The following is an 8549-nucleotide window of genomic DNA, read 5'->3' as shown; positions in this document are numbered from 1 at the left end:
TTATCCGGGAATTTGCCAAGATGAGACTGGAGATAGTAAGAGCCCCGGAAATGGTGGGTAGCAGAATTTCCACCTTGGTCATAGAACCAGATTTAAGAGCCAGGATCATCGACGCTCAGAGATGCGATGAGGCGTTAGAAAAGATTTGTCTCGGAATGAGGACCGGAAAAGGGAACAGTTACCGCGAAGAGGCGCATAACGCCCTCACCTTCGAAGGAAGATTATGCGTACCCAATGATGAGGCACTCAGAAATGAGATCATGAGTGAAACTCAGGAGACGCCCTACACTGCCCACCCTGGAAGTACGATGATGTATCAAGATTTAAAGAAAAAAATTCTGGTGAGATAGCATGAAGAGAAGCATAGCGTCATTTGTAGAAAGATGTCTGGCTTGCCAGCAAGTGAAGGCTTTACATCAACGACCCTATGGGAAGTTGCAGCCTCTCGAGATCCCAGAATGGAAGTGGGAGCATATAGCAATGGATTTTGTGACAGGATTGCCAAAATCACAGCGAGGAAACACAGCCATCTGGGTGATTATAGATCGCCTCACCAAAAGTGCTTATTTTATACCAATCCGAATCACATATGGATCCGACAAGTTGGCTCAGATCTATGTGCAAGAGATCATACGCTTACATGGCATACCAGTAACGGTTACTTCGGATCGAGATTCGAAATTTACTTATAGATTTTTGGATAAGCCTACAGCGAGAGTAGGGCACTCAGCTGAATTCCAGCACAACATTCCATCCACAGACAGACGGACGGTCCGAAAGGACGATTCAGACATTAGAGGATATGTTGAAAGCCGTAGTGCTCGACCGTGGAGTAAGCTGGGAGCCAGTACTTCCACTTATAGAGTTTTCCTACAACAACAGTTACCAGACAACCATAATTATGGCCCCATATGAAGCACTCTATGGGAAGAAATGTAGATCACCGCTTTACTGGGATGAAGCAGGTGAGAGAAGAATTCTCGGACCAGACTTTGTAAATGAAATGATAGAAATTGTCCGACAAATCCGAGGGAGAATCAAAGAAGCTCAAGATAGACAGAAATCATATGCAGATGCTTGCAGAACGGATTTACAGTTCAAAGCAGGAGACAAGGTCTTTCTTAAAATATCCCCATCGAAGGAGATAACCAAATTTGGCGTCAAGGGCAAGCTAAAACCGCTTTTTTTTTCAGACCTTACGAGATCCTAGAAACAGTCGGCCCTGTGGCGTACAGATTAGCGCTTCCGCCAAGCTTCGAGTATGTACACAATGTGTTTCATGTATCACAGTTGAGGAAACATGTGTTTGACCCCAAGCATATAGTACACCAAGAAGAAATGGTGTTAGAACCAGATTTGAGCTACGGAGAAAAGCCAGAAGCAATTCTGGACAGAAAAGTATAAGATTTGAGAAAATAAAACTATGGTAACAGTGAAAGTCCTATGGAAGCACCACGGCCGCGAGGAGGCGACGTGGGAGCTTGAGGACCAGATGAAAGAGAAATACCCAGAGCTTTTTACCTGACCCAGACAAAATTTCGGGACGAAATTTTTTGTTAAGAAGGGTAGAATGTAATAGCCGAGATCTAATTGCTCGAGAATTATAAAATAAATACTAGAAATTAGATAAAGAATGAGAGAGTATTTGTTATTTCTTGAGTAAAAGAAATACAATATAAAGAATTTCAAGCTAATAAACTGCAAATGCTTGAATGGAATACATATTAAATATTACAGAGACTTGTCTACATGTAGAACGATCATAGAAATTTAAGTCGAATCAAGTTTCTACAAATCGAGTCATAGGATATACATCAGGCCCGATCTCGGCCTAGCTCAAGCGGCCCGACGAACTGGGGCACCAAGGTGGGAACCGCACCTAGCAGCCCTATTCTCTGCCGAGCACCAACCGAACCAACAAGAAAATGCATTATCAAACAAAGCAATTGGATAAGCAAAACTAAATGAGAATAGGAGACAATACCATCTGAGGTGGGAACCGAAAACTCACCAAAATGGGAAGGATTGAGGGCTGCCACCACCAGAAATGGCCTGCCCTCCCAGCTGGTTATCCAGCCAGTACGTGCCAGAGGAAAGCTGCACCTATAGCACTCCAAGCTGCAGGGTTTCAGTGGCAGCCACAAGGGTTGTACCGCAGGAAATGTACCACGAGTGCAGAGGTTCCCAGCAACAAACAAAGGGGCTGAGACACCCTGTAATATGACAACAAAAGAGGTTGTAAAACCCAATTAATGTGCGGGTACATGCCTGTGTTTCTGCAGAGCATACAGCCAACCAAGAGTGATCAGAGAAACCCTTTTGGCTGCCAAATGAACAACCTTTACAGAGCTTTTAGTTACAACCATCCTTTAAATACCATACCCTCGTTTCCATTCACCCACACCACCACATACCACGAGCAAGTAAGTGAGTAAAAGGGTGAGAGGGGGGCTGGAACAGAGAGAGCTAAAGAGCTTGGAATTCTTGGAGCCGGAGTCCGGACAGTAACTACAGCAAGAGGTATTTCACCTCCATCCTCTCTCCCAATCGTTCTCATAGCATCATATAGAATCTTAAAACTCGAATCACAGTCTGCCTAGCATACCCTTATTTCTAGATGGAATTTAGAGCTTCCTTACATCATAGCAAATAATGAAGTGATATGCTACTGCCTCTAATAATTTAGACCAGTAACAAGAACTTCTTCAAACCGAACCCACTCCATTGAACCCCACACGAAAAGAATATAGCAAACATTCTAAGATTTGAAACTTTATCACCAGGTAAGAATGTAATATAGAGAGAAGAACTTAACTCTAAGCTCACTTAGCTACTGCTAAGGGAAAAACGATTTATATCCAATCAAGTAATCGATGATTAGAAGGCTTAGCTTAGTTTTGGGGCTGCCGGAGACGGCCGCGTGACGAGCCCTTAGCTCGACGGTAAAGCGCCATGGCAGTGGCTGTCTTGGTGCTGCGTCCAGAGTTCCGGAGGGACCGACCGGCGGCGAATCGTGAGCACGAGCCGGGGACAGCAGTGATAGCAATAAGAGGCTGGTTGGTGGGGAGGCTGGTGCGTAAATATGACGAGGGCGGCAACAGCGGCTGGACGGCGACTCCACCCTCCATTCCTCCGCGGTGATGAACTCCGTCGAAGTGGTAGCAGCGACGGTGTTTGAAGGAGACACGGTGGCTGTGTGCGCCTCCACATGCCCATTTAAGCAGCGGTAACTCCAATTGAACGGAGAGTAGCTGCTGGGCGTCGATTTCTGCCGGAGGAAGGCGACGGAAATCAAGGGTTCTTCATTTGGGGAATTAGGTGAAATTGGAGAAGGAGACGCCGATGGGGGTGGATAGTGATAGACCTTGGGCCTGATCTTTTTTTTTCATTGGGCCTGATTTATTTTATTTTGGGCCTGAGAGATTATTTTATAATCAAGAGTATTCCGGGCCAGGAAAATAAATCACTAATTGGGCCTGGGAATTTATCACTTGGAGCCACAATCTTAGATTAATTCAAGAGTGTAACGGAATTAATTACCTAAGCCACGGAAGAAAAGAAATTCATTAAACCGTGTGGGATAGCTTTACGAAAATATTTAGAGCTGACTTTAATAGCCACAAGAAGTGTTTTTAAAAAATACTTAAGACAATGCGGGAAATGATAATACCCGAACAGTTCGGCCAGTTCCGAATATTTAAAATCGCCAATTTAATTAAAGAATTTAGATCTCTAAGATTTAGAAAGAAAGAGATAAAATGAAAGAGCACACGCTTAGGCATGCATTCATGCAAGATACACAATTATTTTTTTAAAGCCTAATTTAAGTATATTAAATTTTGTAAAGGAACGTCGTCGCTCGACGAGTAATCTCAGGACAAGGAAAACACCCGTTTTGCAAGAGTTTAAGCAATTGAGGTGGGCCTTTCTTTCTCTTCTTTCTTTTAAAGCGTGTTTTGTGTGAAAACATGATTATTTGAATGAGTTGTCATGCCATGTTTTGTTTTGTGATTGCCTATCTGTTAAATCGAATTCGGGTCCCAGTAGGTCAGTAAATCCTACTCGGACTAGTGTACACATAGGGACCGTGAGCTAGCGCTAGGTTGGCCGGTTCGTGGGTCGTGAGCTAGCGCCAGGTTGGCCGGCCCAGTGGTCGTGGAATGTGGCCACATTCCCGACTCACGCAGCTGATATGGCATATCATCAGAAGTTTAAATGACTGCAGTCTATTTTCAGAAAGAAATAACAGATTTTAGTGACCGGGATAGATTTTCAGTAAAACCCCGCGTTCACTCAGCTTGGCTGACAACTAAAAGAAAAACAGTTTTCGGCATGAGCCCACTGAGTGCATCAAGTACTCAGCCCTGCATTTTATTTTCCTTAATGTGCAGGTTGATTGTTGTCGAAGCCGAGGAGGTGTTGGGACAGAAGACTAAATAAGCAGAAGGATAGCTGGTGTAGTATGTCTTCATACATATTACATCTGTCTTGGTACTCTTCCGTTGCGCAAATTTTAGAACTTGCTTTCAGCAAAGACAATTGTTCCATAACTACTCTGATTCAGTATAATTTGTACCCTCAACACATTTCAGACAATGTTTTCCTTTGATCTAAGCATCTTATGATGAGTTGAGACAGCTTCAGTAAGTTTTAGTCGCGATATAGCTACACTTTCTTTGACTAGGGAGATGTGGTCGTGACATATTTCTTGCCTTTATAGATTTCATTGATGACAATTCAGCTCTTCCCTCTTTCCATTGCTAGTCTTCTGTTCATTTGAACTAAGACATAGGAAAGATGCAGCCTTAATGAATTCGTCAACTATTATGTTATCTTCCTCCAAAAGTAATAAAGTGAATACAATGCCGAAGGTTTCCAACTTGTCAGTAACAACCTTCAAATAATCACTTCCTATTACATTTGGCGATGAACTGAGTGTAGAAACTATTTGAGTAACTGAATCAGAAGATTCATCAAAACATTATATCTCTTTTGGATGTTCCAATAGAATCTGGACAACGTCCTCATTGGATATCCCTTTATCATCGGTATAAACCAAGACATGTCTTACTACTTAAAAGAAAGTAGTTTGACCTTCTATCTCAAAGAACTTGTCAAGTACATGCATGAAATGCATTCTTGGATTTTCTTTATGGAATTTTGTCGAGGAAATAGAGGACATGAACTGGTGAGTACAAACTTTAAGTTTTAAGCAATGAGAATCTTATCCATTTAATATTTTCAGTCTACATAATTTTGGCCTTCAAGTTTGATTTCTTTAAGGTTCACAGACATTATTAAGAATTTGGCTGAGAAGAAATAAAACTATTTATCACATACTATGCTTAATACATAATCGCAAACAACCACAAAAAAATTTATGTATCTCGCAACCTTGACAACCAAAATAAGTACGCCTCTAGGGAGGTCATACAAATTTGGATTCCAACAATTTCCTGGTCACAATACCGACGAATAGTCCAAAGACCACTAAGGTGGCATGGCCGCCAAATATTGCCTAAGCTTAAACCATAAATATTAGCATCTAGGAATTTCGTTTCTGTTTTGATACTCCTTCCAGGAAAGGTCGCACGCCACTAACAAAATTCCATAGCTATCTTATAAATATGTTTAAACATATGAACTTGCAATTTCGTAGGATTATGGCTCCCACTAGGGTGTGTCGCGATAATATTAGAAACATGCTTCCAGTTTAAACAATTTACCATTAAGAAGTCTAATCTTATGAACTTCCTATTTCGTAGGATTATTGCTCCCACTAAGGTGGGTCACGATAATATTAGAAACTGCTTCATATATAGACCAATTTATGGAGACCATATACAACACATTGTTGTAATTATCGCTTAGTCATTTTAAACGTGGTTTTTGCATAATCGATCATAAGTAGATAAGGCAGATAATCCACTTAAAACAGATTAACACCAAATAAATAGATAAATCCATTTAATAATATGATAATTAATCTCACTGGATAATTATTGAAATTATTTAATAAATCTATGGAGATTTAATTAAATAATTAATTCCTTATCTTATCCAAAATAGGAATTTCAGATTTGATACGATTTATTTGGATAATGACTATCCAAACTAATTTAGGATTTATCTAGATAGAATTGAATCTATCTAAATCCTCTTAGGATTATTCTAGATTTTACATGGATAAAATCAAATCCTAAAATTCAAGATAAAACTAACCTTGGATTATCATTATCTAAATCTTACCAGGATATTTCAGGATAAAAACAAATTTCTCCAAATCTATAAGACGAAGATAAAATCCAATCATTCCAAGATTTAAAGAATCTTAGATTATCTAGAATAGAAACCTAGAATATATCATATCGATTAGGATTTATTCTAGATAAAGTTAATTTTATCAAATTCCAATTAGATAAGGACTATCTTGTATTATCTTTATCCAAATTTATATAGGATAATTTCTAAATAGAAATAAATCTATTTATATCCATAAAATTAGGATAAAATAGAATTAATATTAATTAATTCAACTAGGATTTAACTAGATAGAACTAAATCTATCTTAAATCCAAAAGATAATTACAATACTGGATTAACAATTATCTAAATCTTCTAAGATATATTTTAGATAGATACAAATCTATCAATATCTAAAAGATAGAGATAAATTTAATTATCAAAATCTACTAGGACATTTTCTATATAGAATTAATTCTATAAATATCCACAAGATAAAGATAAACATGGATTTTAATTATCCAAATCTACTAAGATATATTCTAGATAGATATAAATCTATCAATATCTACAAGATACGGATAAACTTAATTAAAATTTATTTTAGTTTATCTAGGATTTATTCACATAGAATTAAATCTATATAAATCCATAAGACAAAATAAAATTAATTATTATCCAAATTTATCTAGAATTTATCTAGAGAGAATCAAATCTATCCAAATCCATAAAATAAGGATAAAATCCAAACATAATTAATTATTTATCTAGTCTATCTTGGATTTATTTACATAGAATTAAATCCTACAAAAATCCATAAGACAAAATAAAATTTATTATTATCATCCAAATTTATTTAGGATTTATCTAGATAGAATTTAATCTATCTAATCCACAAAATAAGGATACATATCTAATTAATCTATAATTTAATTAAAAATTAAATTTTAGATAATCCACTTAAGATATATTCAAATATTATTCTAAAATCATATCTTGAATTAAATCCAAAGTTAGTTCCAAGAGTTTAGGAAACCCTAACTAATTTGGAAAGTGATGTCACAGGGCGAAGACCCGCGCAAGCGTCGCCGCTGTCATAACAGCCTGCTCTTGCCTCCGTCGACCGTCTTTCGAGTCCGGGAACTGCCCACGAAGGGCTCCCACTCGCACCGCTGCTGTCCGTAGTCTCTGGCGCTGCTGCTGCGTTGTTGCTGCAGCTGCCTCTCGGCAGCCGCTGCTGCCCTGTGGGATGCTACGTCGTCATCGCGCAGCCCCTCGAACCCGGACTGACGCTGGCTCGCTGGTGTGCAGCCACCATCGCGGTGCCTGAAGCTGCTGTCACAATTCTCCTCCAGCAACATGCGGTGTTACCGACAAGCTCCAAGAGAATCGATTTTTATGTACATGAATTGATCAATCCATTGGTGAAATACAAAGCCACAGGCGAAACAACACGGTGCAATCAAAATGATTACAATCGGCAACAAGAATCAATTGATCTAATCATTACGTGAGTACAACATGTAATCATTACAAAGATTAGATATTAAGAATTGGTTCCACTAAAATTCACCAGCAACGGCAAAATCAAAAACAAAATGATTCTTCATTGGTGCCGTCGCACAAATTTTAGGCTGCTGCACTTCGTTCGATCGTTCTAGGGTTTTCAACCGATGCAAATTATAAAACATATAACAAGCAACAGAAAACACAATTGATCATGTAATTCATATAACATGAAATTAATCCACATAATCAGAGCCAAAAATTGGCTCTGATACCAATTGCTGGGGTTTGGAGCCCCTTGCACAGCGGAAGTCATGCATTCACAAATAAATCAGATCTACGGATCTATTTGACCGATTATGGGATTAATTAACTACATGTTAAACACAGAATTGCATCCAAAAACGCACATAATTCATGTAAAAGGAATAAAAACCTAAAACATGAATTCCTACGGTTTAGAATTACCGATCTGATTCTCCAAAGAATCGATGATTGCTTGCGCCTTCTCCACGTGATGTTCTTCGTACTCAACCACAAATCTTCTAATCTGTATCCCGAACTCAGATAATGACCTTTGGGTGGGCAAAGCTTGTTAGAATCGAAAAGGGCTTGATTAGAAAGAAGACAGAATATCAGTTTTGTCAAAAACCGATTTTTTCGTCCACTCCCAGAGGGGAGCACGAAAATTAACTCTTAATTTTTTTCTAAATCTTCTTTCTAATCTCCTTTTATATAGAGTTATTATGGGCCAGATTAGGGATCCATGGAGGTTGGACTTGGGCCAAACCTGTTGGACT

General features: G+C 38.8%; 1 long non-coding RNA gene across 1 annotated transcript; it reads right to left on the bottom strand.

Annotated features, from left to right (window-relative positions):
* Positions 1-1622: 1622 nt before the first annotated feature.
* Positions 1623-3305, bottom strand: LOC121750670. Its single transcript, XR_006039917.1, has 2 exons — positions 2012-3305; positions 1623-1895 (listed from the first exon to the last, which is right to left on the bottom strand). It is a non-coding gene; the product is annotated as an uncharacterized LOC121750670 (long non-coding RNA).
* Between the last annotated feature and the right edge of the window lie 5244 nt (positions 3306-8549).

This window comes from Salvia splendens, chromosome 10, assembly GCF_004379255.2.
Source record: "Salvia splendens isolate huo1 chromosome 10, SspV2, whole genome shotgun sequence".
NCBI classification, from domain to species: Eukaryota; Viridiplantae; Streptophyta; class Magnoliopsida; order Lamiales; family Lamiaceae; genus Salvia; species Salvia splendens.
Note: the sequence above shows the minus strand (reverse complement) of the source record. Positions and strands in the feature narration are given on the sequence as shown.